The sequence below is a fragment of the Nyctibius grandis genome, chromosome 1 (genome assembly GCF_013368605.1).
Source record: "Nyctibius grandis isolate bNycGra1 chromosome 1, bNycGra1.pri, whole genome shotgun sequence".
Lineage (NCBI taxonomy): Eukaryota > Metazoa > Chordata > Aves > Nyctibiiformes > Nyctibiidae > Nyctibius > Nyctibius grandis.
Window position 1 is genome coordinate 70288891 of NC_090658.1, and position 12454 is coordinate 70301344.

The window sequence follows — 12454 nt, forward strand, 5'->3', positions numbered from 1 at the left end:
ATAGCTTCTCCCCATCTCCTTGCATCAGCACAGCAGAGAACTAAGGATTTTTTTTTCTTGATTAGTAAAGACTTCTTGGTGCAATGCAACCAGCTTGGTGCAAGAAAACAAGCTGCTAGAAAGCCAAGGGACACTTTATACATACCCACATCCCCATCCCCTAATAAAGTGCTAAAACTATTTAATGGATTACATTTAGTGGCTATATTTTGTCTGTGTGAATAAGAAGTTTTTCAGCTTGGCAGCCAAATAAGAAAAAAAAAAAAGGAGCAGGAGGCTGGAAGTTGGTTGAAGTGAAGTTAAAAGCAAGCGAAATGAAAAGCAAGATTTGCCACCCCACTGGAGAAGAAGGAGATAGCAGCATCTCTGTTTCACTCAATAGCTCATGGGTTGCTGCTCTCATCCAGGATGACCTTACCTGCCAAAGGGCTGAACGTGGCTTCCAGTTGCTGCTTCAGTGATTATAAGGAGAAGTGTCATCAGAAGAAACTGAGAACATCTTTCCTCAGCTGTCTATAACCCGCTGCTGTCTGCACTTTCTTGGAGCAGGAGTGGTAGTTGAGTTCAAAGTCAAGCAAGTAAAGGTGGGAATGAAGCGTGGTCTTGTTCTGGTTTTAAAGAGTGCCCTGACTATGAAGATATAGGGCAGATGGGAGATGACAGCAAGTTCTTCTGCAGTTTTGTTTTGTGTCTTTATCTTCCGTATTCCCTGGGAGAAAAGAACACAAAAATTTTGACTCAAAATCCTGAATAACTTTAGGATGACTAAAAACACATATTAGAAGGCACATTTACTATTACCAACAAAAATAAACCCTTGTTCTATCGTTTGTATAAATTCCATGACAATTAAATTCGTATTAAATTTCCTATGCAGAGAATTTACATTTATTTTTTGCAGCCCACATTACCAGTATATTGAATCTAATGCAATACTCAAGCACATTTGTGAAATTAAATCACATTCATTTAAGATATGCAGAAACCTAAACAAAAGGATATAGGAGGAATTTTGAGAAGTCAGAAGATATTATTTGAAAAGGCAGTCATATTTTTTTTTAGATACTTAGAACAGTATTTTAAAAGGAAAAAAAAAGTCAAACCAAACATTTCAAATCGACTTCACAGGAGTTTTTTCATTTTTTTCAAAAACTTCTAAGAGCTCCTATTTCAGTTCTACCTGAACTGAGGATCTTTCTCCAGTTGTTCAGTCCAGCAACCAAATTGAAAACCCTTGTTCTTCCCAGCTGTTGATATAACACGATATATTTTGTTGCTTGAGATTGCTTTCCTGAGTATATTACTTCTCTATCTGGGTGACCCAGCCTGAAGACATAAAGCCAGAGTCAGTAGCCATTTCACTTCCCAGACTTAGGCTGAGTCATTACCCTGCACGTGCCTTGCTTTTTCGGTTTGCCTGTCTAAAGACACATACACACAATAGCTAACACATGTATGATACAGGGATGACATCATACGCTATTTTAAAGAATCATCCAGTAAAGATTATCTATCGTATACCACATGAAACTTGTGTAACTTGTAGATCCATATTTTCCCCTATTACTTAGATATTACCCATGAAGTTTGTTGTCATAGAAAGGGGAAGAAACTGTTAGCTACATGAGATATTTATCACAAAATGACACTCTCTCACAACCAGTCTTTTGCTAAGAGTACAAGAGAAAAGAGGGGAAATAAAATAGATGAAAAAGAAGGACAAGGAGATTGAAAAATTACATTACTTTGCTCCTGGAGAATGGAGCTTTTGAAAACAAGTGCAGCCTTTATCCATCTGGCTTACTAAATAGTTAGTAAAAAGCTTCTCTGAAAGGGTTTGCTTTACATTCATAACTGCAGTTTGTTAGTCCATTGGCACTAGCATGCCTAAACACAAGGGAAAGTCAATACTGTATCATAGCATCGCCTAGCTAACACCTGGAATATATTCTCTGGAGTGAAAACAGCAGGGAACTGACCAGAAATAACCTCTCTCATATTATTCCTTCAATTAGACCAAAACAAGTTTCCCTTTGAAAACTTAATAATAAACACTGCAGGTCATTCACTTGTTTGGAGCCCCTTTGGGAAAGCTGAGCAGATGGGTCCCCTTATCTAGCCCCCTCGCTGTCACAGAGACAACAGCCACAAATCAGGACAGATATTGATTTTAATTGGAACCAACAGCATCTACATACCGTCTTAATATCCACATCTTCCTGGAAAAAAATACATCTTTTTAAAAGATTGGCTTGTTTTGCCCTGTCAGGTTGATTAGACAGAATGAGGTAATTCTTTGCAAGATGAACAATTATGCCATTTTTCAGGTTCACTGCTTAAGTAGATACACACAGCAAATCCCTAGGCAAACCCGAGGTCCATTTCAGAGCCTTTGTACATGTAAGTAGCACAGATTAAAATATTGTTCATCCAAACTGAGGCAGTTATATTCTCATTATCAAACAGATTTGAGGTGTTGTCAGGGTCTCTTCAGTGGTTTTCACTGGGGCGTAAGTATTCCTCAGCCATGGAGAGAAGTAAAAACACAAAGTGAACATCTACTTAAAATCAAATTATCTGGGACATTTTCACCACCCCCGGGGTAAAAGCAGTTCTCCTCAAAAATCTTGTAAATTCATCAAGTCTGCTATTCCCTGAAGAACCTCAAATGCATTGCTATTTGCTTTTAACAGACGCAAGGAAGCTCTTCCCCCCTACCCCCCATGCAAATCTCTTTCCCATATGGCATGTTAATTCCTGTGAGTGAGGTGAGATGAACAGGTGTCATGGTTCTTGACTTAATTGCTGCGAAAAGTAGAGCACTAATAACGAGCTGTTCACTAGAGGCAGTTTCCATCCTGGCAAAGGAGCCCTGCCAATCTGGGGGGCGTCAGCCAGGCAGCGGCACTGTCAGCCGGCCGGCTGCTGAGACTGCAGGGATGGGCAGATTGCGGTCTCGGCAGCAGGCCAGCCCAAGTAGACCTTGCAGGGCTGTCATTGTCATCGGCATTAGCATCGTCCTTCCAAAGAGACAAACAACATCACCTTCCCTCCCCCTGGGAACCATAAGAAATAGCTTTATCACTAAGGGAGTCATCTCAGGGGACTTCTATGGCTCCTGCAATAACATAAGCAGTAGCATGAAGGGGACTGGACCCCTGCCTGTGGATATCACTATGAAGGCCTTAATGGGGAACAAATTAGACTGGGGAATAATTAGACATTGCATTAGGAGGCTGGGGTGCGAATGGAGGGATCACACAGGGCTTTCATTAGCCCATTCACTATGGGGTGCAGTACTGTCACAACAGGCTGGAGGCAAAGTCAAGTCTGTTTCTACCCTGTCTCTGCATACTCCATGCATCGATGGCCACGTCTGGGCATTTTTGACTGTACACCCTGGGGAAAGGCATTCGCAGGGAGCATAGCGGCAGACACCTATACGCTCCATATTCCCCAGCTGATGGAGTCGTACTGCAGAAGTAGGAGGGTGTATGCTGCACCTCCCCGAAGGGGAGTGCTCCCTCCCATGTGTCCGGCAGCTCCAGGAGAAATTCTTCCTCCATGAGAAGCATCCTCACTTGGCAGTGTAATAGCCTCTCAAGGGAAATGGTATAACCCATGGCTTGAATTGTCTAAAACGAGATTGTAGCAAGTGTCAGCAGATGTAGGGGAGATAACAATCATGCGGGAGGTGGAAGGGGGGGGAGGAAGGACTACCGTCCATCTTTGACATCTGTGCTTCCATGATTGATGAAAACCCCAGCAACAGCTGCCCTTTTGGCTAAGACTCAACAAATCTAAGGGTTATTAGAGCTTTTTGCAGGGCTGAAAGGGAATGCAGACATGCAGTGGGTCTCTTGCATCTTGAAAATTGTGTAGCACACTCAGATCACTTCTCCCCTTCACTACCTGATATGCCTTTTAATTTCCTGTCCTGCCACTCATCTCCAATCCCCCTGCCAGACTGCCTGGTGATCTTGGCAAGCTTTGTTTCTTCAAGTGCATGCTTACCCTGCATGTGGGTTTTCCCAAGCCCTCACAGCTTCTGTTAAAAGCCCCCTGGAGATGAACTACAAGACTAATACTAATTACCATAATAATTTGTTAGAGCATTGCTTTGATCTTTTCTCACCTACCAAGTCAATCCTTTTCTACTCCATCTCCGAAAGTGTTAGGCGTGATTACATAACTAATTAACACAAGGGATTGAATTTTAAAGATGTATGACAGTAATTCAGATAAAAGTTTTGATCTCTTGATAAACTAGGAAGTGGGCAAACATCACTTCCCAGGAGACTTGTAGCAGGCCAGTTATTGCCAGAAATCTAATATATAACACGAATGGCTTTGAGCGGCACTGCTAAGCCAGGAAGATGTACTGTTCCCCAACAGTTTCTGTAGAAAACATCATTACTTTTTTAAAACTCACAATCTTGAAATAGTCATATTTAACTCTTATGTGTGAAGCATAATTCACATATAAGATATTTCTCTTTGATCAGGAAAACCCCAAACTTTTTCAGAGGTTTTATCTCCTTTCAGGATCAATTTCAGTTTGATTTCTACCTCAGAATAAGACAGTTTTTGAGTGTTTTCAGATTCCTTGGTGTGTCATGACAATTTCATTTTATAGGATGCCTGGCAAGTTACACAGATGAGCTCTCACTGTATTCCTTTGAATAAATAAGAAAGAGAAGAGAGGGAGAGAGAACACATATCACACTTTACAAGTAGGTCAACTTACACAACTCCTTCTAAAACATGTTAACTAGGATTTAGGAAATAGAATCAGAGCCCATTGGATCTATGCCCTGGCTTTAGAGATTTTGACATCAAATCACGATAGGCAAAAATAGAACAGGAAACCAGATGAGTGTCTGGGAGTATCAGGAACTACATAACTGGGATTATTAAAGCAGTAAGAGTCTCTGCATGACTGCTTCATGTTGTCACCTGCAATATCTTCGATGACAGATGCTTTTGTTGGATGTTAGAAGCCTGTGAGAAGCTATTGATCCAGCATAACTAAAGGACAGTGCTATTACTAAGAGTTTTTTTTTTAGATTTTTTGGACACCTAGTATTCTGCAGTCATAGTTCCTACTAGGCTACAGAGAATTTTCCAGGGCAGATATAGCTGGTATTTGATGGTTAGGAAAACAGTGTTAAAAAAAGAGTTATGACCGCTACGTTCAACTCCCTGTACTATATCATGACGTTTGAAGTGTAACATTAAAATATTGCTCCAGGAAATGACCAGGTCCTGAATAAGCAGTGTATTCCATATAGCCAGAGATGAGAGTGCCCGCACAAAGGTTGCACTGCACAGGTCTGCTTTCTTGTCGGTTCCAGCACATTTTTTTACACTGCTTAGTGTAAAGGAGTGGTCTGCATTGTTGTGGTTGCTAGCAAGGTACACTCTCCTCAGGGTTTAAAGCTTTCAGTAGGGATTTGGCATGGTTTACATGCCCAGCTGAGACATGCACGGGACCAGTTTTCAGTAGAAACTAGAGCTCACAAATGCTGCTGAGGGAAGGAAGGGGGCCTGTGGATGAGGGGGGGTTAGAAAATATGTCTCCAGGAAATGTTTGCAATTGTCTTCTGTTTTTATTTCCTGTCCTCTCTCTTTCTACCTCTACCTCCTTCTCTCCCCTTCTTTCCTCTCCCTTCCCAAAAGCAGTGCATGTGTGTGTGTGTTTGGGCTAACCTGATAGGTTTGATTTTGATGACATCCCTGGACTATAAAATGAAGGAATTCACACAGGAAGATTCTAAACAGGTTTCAAATATGTCTGCTACAATCCCTTTCTTTTTTACAAAAAAGAAGAGAGGAAAAAAAAAGGAAAAAAAAAAACCAGAAAAGCTTAGCTTTTTAACAGAGGAAATATTTTGTGTTTCTGTCATCAGAGATACATAATTAAGACCTGAAATTTTTTGCCAGCTTCTCTCCCCATCCTTGGTCCCAGCCTTAGCACAGCATACTACTTCAGAAGCTTCTTGTATGACAAATTGCATAGGAGCAGAGCAATATATCATCAGATCTGACTCATGACCAGTGCATTCATCCAAATGGCCAAGGCTACAGATCATTTCAGGGCTCCCTAATGTTACAGTAATTTAGCTTGCAGAGTGTGATTTATTAATCTGAGGTTTCTTTAAATAAATAAACTTTGCAAACTATCACGTGCAGACAGATCTCTTTGCATATGGACTCTACTGTATGGTAACCCGCACAGCTGAGAAAGAATTCTTACTCATTTGGTAAACCAGTTGAGGTATTTTCTCTTGTTGCTCCTTTATCATTGAAAAGGACCAATATAAAAATATTGCCTATTTAAGTCACACAAACCTACATTTCTTCAGCAGTGGCATAATATTTCTTAAATACACTTTTGCAGGCGAATGGGCAGGTCATTTCCTAGTACTTCAGTTCAGTTACTGGGTTAAAATATAGTTCAGTATCGCTGATATAAAGAAGCATATACCACTTATTAGCGATATACTTGAGTTTAGACAAAGCACTGAAACAAAGAACAGTCAGCCTGTGTGAGGTCAACTTCATTACCACTGCTTGCACCAAATTTGAATTTGACCTCCTGATCTTTGCAGGGCTATAACGCAATTTAATTCAGTCACTTCAGATTTCATTTGAGGTACCTTTCACTGAGAAAGGAATTTAGTTTCATCTGTGCTTGAGTTAAAGCTGCTGAGAGAAAGTCAGGCAAATGTTCATCTCATTTATTCCAGTTCAACTTTAACAGAACCCATTGGCATAAGCAAGAGGAGAATTTTGTTCATTGTCTCCCCATATGACTATGTGTATCTCATTCTTAATGACTGGAATCAGAAGGAAACTGAGCAAAAGTATAGAAAATTGGTCCCTCGGGTCATTTTTAATGATCTACAAAAGTAAAGGCTCTGTTAGCTCTTTCTTAATTCTAACCTGATTGATTGCTGATGCTTTTGGAGGAAGAAAGGTGCACCTAATCTATTGCACACAATCTGAGGTGAACACTGGGATAATAATGATACACGAGAAACTGTGATCCCTGTTAGAGACGCCTTTTTCTCAGTAATGTCTTTCCTCATTGACTTCATTACAACTGCCAAAACATGGCTATCATTTGAGAAGTGAGTGAAAAAAGTCCTCCCCATCCTACAAACATATTTTTCCTTTGTCTGGCTACTTTGGGACATTAGGGAGTTGGTTTGCAGGCAAGGCCAAATCCCAATTTCCCTGTGAAGGAGAAAGTTGACATCAGTGAATGTTTAGTGAGAGTAGTGACTGCAGATTCGATCTTCTCGTAAACCCTGAAGCACTGCAGAGCAGCAGTCCCTTTAAAATCAACTCAGCATTACCTTACCATCTAAGTGCTAGCTCCAAAGCTTATTGTAGGATATTGTGACCCATATGGTCCAGTCCACCTGAGCTTGTCTTTATCTCTGTTCTCTGTAAGCATTGAATGGTGTTCCAGGATCCCTGCATGATCAAGGAAGAGAAATAGATGGAGATTTAGACCTCTCTCTGAATTTAGGAATTGGTTAGGATCTAAGTCACCCTTCTAGCCCTGATCTTCTATGACTGGTGGGAAAAAAGGGTAACTCAGGGTATCCATGCCTTCCTCTGGAGGCACTTACTTACAGTTGCTGTATGCTGAATTAACAGACATTTATTAGCCTGTCAAGTTAGACATCTCACTTACATGCCTGTAGGCTACCTGGACAGCACAGAGGGTCCTGATTTCAGGCCTCTTCTTTCCTTTGCAGGACAATATGAATGATTAAAAGCCTTTCAGAGGCTTCCTGCTCTGTCAGTTTTATTCTCTTGGTCATCGTTGGAGATCCTAAAGTGTTTTGTGCTCTTTCTTGCCTTTACAAATGTAAGCTGTATTCTGCCTCTGGTGGTTAGCGTCATTTCCAAGAGGAATGCAAAAACTTCCCCTATATACTCTGGCATGTATTTGAATGTGTGGAAGGACCAGACTTTCATACTTCAGTCCCTGAAGACCAATATTTAATTAATCATCTAATTCTTAATTCGGATGAGTAAAAATGCCAAGAGTGTTCATTTAGTCACTTTACCTTCTGGCATATTTCCTTGTTCTGCCATTCTTATATCCTTTGAAATGAAATAGAAATGCAGAAAATAATTCTGTGCATTTTATTACAGAGAATTATTTGCTTGATCAGAGACTTGAAATTTTGCTTCCTGGTAAGATACACTTTTATGCTTTTTAAAAATAAATAATGAGAATTTTCAATTTAATTATTTTATCCTGAAGGGGAAATATATATGAAAGTAGGATATTGTGTAGATCTGTGTGTGTGTGTGGTTATGGGTAATTCATTAAAAACACATTCTTCATTCTGCCTGCCCCTGCAAATGTGAAAGGTTAGCCTTTTTAGAGTTGCCACCTGTGAGATGAGGGATCACTAGTTCCTTCTTCCTCCCAAAGACCCACAGTGTTCTTTCTTGCTATAATGAAGAAGTTGATTGATGGACGTCACCCTCCATGCTGTTGATATCCTTATCTCCCCCTGCTTTATGCAACAGGCACGACCTCCTTCAGCCAGATGGTTTCTGAGTGCTGCATCCACTGCTCACTTCCACCACACTCTCGGCACGCTCACCTTCAGCACGCATGCCCATTGGCAGCAAACTATATGTCTGTCTGTCAGTGGCTCTGTAATGAGACCTATTTATTAGGTTACATAATCCTACCTCTTTAGGGAAGGGGCGGGGGGGGAAATTGCACAGCACACTGGAAGAAATCTGTCCTGGCTTCTAATTCTCAGGACTGTGGGAGGTAATTTCTTTTTAGTTCAAAAAAAAAAAAAGGTAGGGGTAGGCTGGCATGTTTGAAATTATTTCACTTCAGGGCAATTTTGCAATATTTTCTTGCTGTTATGGCTTACTGTTTTACAACATTCAGAAGGGGGTGCAAATCAAAATACCAGATGCAGACTCCTCTGGGCTTTGTAGAAGGTCAGACCCAACCCAACTGTGTCATTGTCTTCCTGATATGATTGTATTGCAAGTCATTTTATCCACCACAGTAGTTTCCTTTAAAAAGCATACCATTTTGTTATGTTGAAGAACTCTGCTGCTTCATTTCGTATTTTATTACTGGGGATACTCAAGAAAAGAAGAACCTAGGTAAATCTTCATTGTGATGCTTATTTTACACATAGGATCACAAACTTTGAGTTGTAGTGACAATGCAATGACAGAGGCTTGGATGTAATACATGAATAGAGAATGAGGACACAGGCTAGTCTCTCCATACACTAGGCACTTTATACAAGACGGTCACCCTGCATAGCCAGGTCCAGCTCCAAAAACTTGCAAAGTAGAGAAGAGGAAAACAAAACAAAACAAAAGACAACAAGGAATATTCAGGTAAATATTTCATGAAAAATATTATTAAAAACTTGTATGACAGAAATCCCCACAAATTCCAACAAAGTTCAAGATCCTGCTGTGCTAACTGCTTCAGTGAAATGCAACAATAACAAAACTAAATTCAGATTCAGACTGTATAATGTCACCACCTAAATTTGAAGTCTTGTTTCCCTGGGTTCCCCCTACTAGACAGAGAAGAGCACATCCAGGGTATAATTCAGAGGTTAGATAGGTTGAAATGCCTTTTAAAGATGCCTGATGTTAAGGTGGATCAACCTAGACCTAAAGGACTGCTATCCTTCTATAAGAAAAATAAAAAATACATTGTATGTGAAAATAATAATCAAAACACAATTAGAAGCACAATTAAATTTTGAGTTCATTTGGTTTTGAAGGGAAAACAAAAGGTAACAGCCATAACTCTTTGAATATATTTGAAAATATATTCAAAAAATAATTCCTGAAGTTTGTGGCTCAGAAGAGAAACCTTCTTAGCAAGAGCTAGTTGAAAACTCTCGAAAGGAAAAAAAAAAATACTGTGTGTTTTATGTAGTAGATATGAAGTGCCCAATGCTCCGTTCAAGAACTACGTCTCCCTACTAAATAAAATGAGCTGGGGACTATTCTATACCCAGCTGTTATAGGAAAGTGCTTTTCATCTAAACTTCCTAGTGGTAGCAGTCTCTTGCTTATTCCTGCTGACTCCTGAACGGTCCCTGGGAACTGTTTCAAAGAGTGTTTTTTGGCTCAGGCTGAAACAGGGCTAAAAAGCAGGATAACAAATTAACAGTAGAAGTGATCATGTGCCAGTCAGTATTCTGGCACTGTTTAATCTACTAGTACAGAAGTACCCAAATTGGCTACAACTGATTTACCTACAGCTAGCTCAAGATTCAAGCTTTTAACCAAGTCATCCAGCTATAAGACTATATGAAAACATAGTAAACAGGCCCTAAGATTCCCACAAATAATCTTGCTGTAGAGCACCTTACATAGCAGCTAAGCAATCTTGCCTCTGCTTAAGTCCAGGGCTTCTTTATATACATAATCCATAACAAAACACTGAATGAATTCACCTCATGTGCACTCCATTAAGTCCTTTTTTGGGCCAAACACCTAATACAAAGCAACAAGCCTGAATGCAACAAGAAATGATAAGATGTGGCTCCTGGTGCTACTGCTCAAACCCAGGCTGCCAGCTCCCCTAGTGGGAAGTTCTCTGGGTTGAACTGGAGTCAAGATTTCGTCTATACGAATGCCTGGATCGTGAGCTTACAGAGACACAAAAATAACCAGAGCACTCACTAATCCCAGAGGGCATTGATGCTGCATTACCATCCATTCCTTGTCAGACTTAACATACTTATTATACAGAACATATTTGGGAAAGGAGCAGACATCACAGTGATTGGTGAACAAAAGCGGAAAAGAATAAACACAGTACAATGGATATCACTTATGCAGAGTAATCCATCTAACATACAGAAACAAGGGAAGTATCCCCAATCAAAACTATCTGCTCCTTAAGCCTAAACATTCAATAACTTCCCAGCTTTGGAATGTATGTGCATCTCCTCCACGGGTTTCCTGTGGTTTACATTATCATTTGCAAGGTATATTATGACAAGTTATTTACTTTGGGCCATTGCCCTGAGGCATTTGTGTGTCTTTCCTTTCAAAGAATGTCATAAATAAACATGAATAATCTGCATAAAGGGAGATGACTTTATCTTACAACAAGTCAGAAGAGCAGGCTATGCTCCTCCACACACAATTCCCTACATGTATTTCCTTTTGTCTGATCATGAAGGTGGTAAGGTTTGTGTGCCTGTTAAATAAATAAACTTTTCCTGTTATATTGTACAGCACTGCATTCACATTCAAACAGCAAGATGTTCACTTAAGTCAAATAGTTTCTACAACAAAAACTACTACTTTACTGTCAACATTATTTTTTCTATGCTATGCTAACAGATGAATTGTGCAGCCAATAAACAAGCAATTCAATTTAAAACCAGTAGCACTTGTCAAACAGCAGTTCCTTAACACCACTCTCTGACATCCCCCAGCATTACCTCATGAGGCTTGAGACAGGGGACAAGGAAGGCTTTTAGATTAAACAGCAGAGGCTCACCATAGCCTGACTCCCAAAATAGCAGAGAGAAAGGCAAAAATAGTTAGACATGCTGATTGTATTGTTATAACTTAAATTGTATTCAGATGCGAACTCTGACGTGCCAAAAACTGTAAGACCTGAGCATGAAAGATCAGAAAAGTGACATCTGGTATTGGATGCCCCTCCAGACATGACTAATACCATTGGTATTGTGTAAGCTTTGCCCTTCCTAATTTAATAGTCAAATGTAAAGATTAGGCCCCCACAGCTCCTACAGTATCATGAGAGACTGTTTTACTGTATGTCTATATAAAATTCCCTACTATCCTTCTCCATGGATCTCCACAGATGGGCTGACTTTGAATAGGCATGTATATCTTTCATATTGCTATGGACAGTTCCTCTCATTACTTCCAGCTGGTGGATTTACAACTGAACCATATGACTCCATCCGTTATTAGTGGGAAACAAGGGAAATTTGACCACTAAATATTGATTTTATGCAAGAGCAAGTTTTTACTGCACAGTATGTGACATATATATGCAGCTAGGCCCACACTTTGTTTTCATTAAAGCTGGAGTTATAGCTGTAGATTTCAAGTGCATTATTAACAGCACAGCCCAAGTATTTTTAAATCTGGCTTTACTTTCATGAATATCATAAAGCACCCAATATTAAGAATATAAAACTTTCTCTTTCCCTGAAGTAAGTCTCTGAAGTCAGGGACCCAAATCTAATTTTTTTCTAACCAGGGTGGTTCTTTCTCTTTAAGTTTAAATACTTGTTGCTGCCATGCCATAATCATATGCAGCTTTTCTAGAGCTCTCTGCAGATACAGGCTTCAAAATATTTTGACCTAGGAAGTGTATGTACCAGCCCTCACAGATAGAGAAATAATGCCATGCGAAACCAACAGGCCTATTCCAAGTCAC

The 12454-nt window shown here is 40.0% G+C and overlaps 1 protein-coding gene across 1 annotated transcript in view; it reads right to left on the reverse strand.

Annotated features, from left to right (window-relative positions):
* Positions 1-609: 609 nt before the first annotated feature.
* Positions 610-12454, reverse strand: part of CENPW (centromere protein W) — a 157414-nt gene continuing 145569 nt past the window's right edge. The window contains exon 7 of the transcript XR_011049353.1: positions 610-709. The gene's annotated coding sequence lies outside the window, so the exon portion shown is untranslated. The remainder of the gene's footprint in view (positions 710-12454) is intronic.